The sequence below is a fragment of the Chiloscyllium punctatum genome, unplaced genomic scaffold (genome assembly GCF_047496795.1).
Source record: "Chiloscyllium punctatum isolate Juve2018m unplaced genomic scaffold, sChiPun1.3 scaffold_196, whole genome shotgun sequence".
Classification (NCBI taxonomy): Eukaryota; Metazoa; Chordata; class Chondrichthyes; order Orectolobiformes; family Hemiscylliidae; genus Chiloscyllium; species Chiloscyllium punctatum.
In genome coordinates, this window is record NW_027309930.1 from 264625 (window position 1) to 266512 (window position 1888).

The following is a 1888-nucleotide window of genomic DNA, read 5'->3' on the forward strand; positions in this document are numbered from 1 at the left end:
CACTGTCAGAGGGTGAGTACTGAGGGAGTGCTGCACTGTCAGAGGGACAGAACTGAGGGAGTGCTGCATTATCAGAGGGTGGGACTGAGGGAGTGCTACACTGTCAGGGGATCAGTCCAGAAACAGTGCTGGACTGTCGGTGGATCAGTACTGAGGGAGCACTTCACTGTCAGAGGGTCAGTACTGAGGGAGTGCTGCACTATCAGATGGTCAGTACTGAGGGAGCGCTGGATGGTCAGAGGGTCAGTACTGAGCAAGTGCTGCACTGTCAGAGAGTCAGTACTGAGGGAAGAGTACACTGTGAGAGAGTCAATACTGAGGGAGTGCTTCACTGTGAGAGAGCACTGAGGGCGTAGTGCACTGTCAGAGGGTGAGTACTGAGGGAGTGCTGCACTGTCCGAGGGTCAGAACGGAGGGAGTGCTGCATTATCAGAGGGTGGGACTGAGGGAGTGCTACACTGTGAGAGCTTCAGTGCTCAGGGAGTGCTACACTGTCAGGGGGTCAGTCGAGACACAGTGCTGGACTGTCGGAGGATCAGTACTGAGAGAGCACTTCACTGTCAGAGGGTCAGTGTTGACGGAGTGCTGCACTGTCAGGGGGTCAGTCTAGATGCACTGCTGCACTGTCGGAGGGTCAGTACTGAGGGAACACTGCACTGTCAGAGGGTCAGTGATGAGGGAGTGCTGCAGTGACAGGGAGTCAGTCCAGACGCTCTGCTGCACTGTCGGAGGGTCAGTACTGAGGGAGCACTGCACTGTCGGCCGGTCAGTACTGAGGGAGCACTGCACTGTCGGACGGTCAGTACTGAGGGAGTGCTGCGCCGTCGGAGAGTCAGTGTTGAGGGAGTGCTGCTCTATCAGGGGATCAGTCTAGATGCACTGCTACACTGTCGGAGGGTCAGTACTGAGGGAACACTGCACTGTCAGAGGGTCATACTGAGGGAGCACTGCACTGTCAGAGAGTCAGTACTGAGGGAGTGCTGCACTGTCAGGGGGTCAGTAATGAGTGAGTGCTGCACTGTCAGCGGGTAAGTACTGAGGGAGTAATTCACTGTCAGAGGGTCAGCATTGAGGGAGTGCTGCACTGTGAGGGGGTCAGTACTGAAGCAGTGCCGCGCTGTCAGAGAGTCAGGAATGAAGGTTTGCTGCACTGTCAGAGGGCAGTACTAAGGGAGTGCATCACTGTCAGAGTTTCAGTACTGCGTGAGTGCTGCTCTGGCATTCTCAGAGGGTTAGAACTGAGGAAGCGCTACACGGTAAGAATGTCAGAACTAAAGGAGCATTGCACTGTCAGAGGGTCAGTACTGAGGGTGTACCACACTGCCCCACGGTCGGTATGGGGGCTGTGCCACACTGTCAGAGTGTCAGCACGGAGGGATCACTGCGCTGTCAGAGGGTCAGTACTGAGGGAGTGCTGCACTCTCCAATGGTCAGTACAGAGGGATTGCTGAATGTACAGAGGGATTGCTGATTTGCCAGAGAGTCAGTACTGAAGGATCACCGCACTGTCGGACAGACAATAGTGAGGAAATGCTGCATTACCAGAGTGTCAGTACGGATGGAGCACCACACTGCCAGAGGTTCAGTCCAGACGGAGTGCTACACCATGAGAGAGTTAAAACTGAGGAAGTGCTACACTCTGAGAGAGCACTGAGAGAGCACTGTACTGTCAATGTCTCTAATGATGGAGCAATGCACTGTCAAAGGGTCAGCACTGATGCAGTGCTGCACTATCAGATGGTCAGTACTGAAGCAGCGCCGCACTGTCAGAGAGTCAGGACTGAAGGAGTGCTGCACTGTCAGAGGGCAGTACTAAGGGAGTGCATCACTGTCAGAGGTTCAGTACTGCGGGAGTGCTGCTCTGTCATTCTCAGAGGGTTAGAACTGA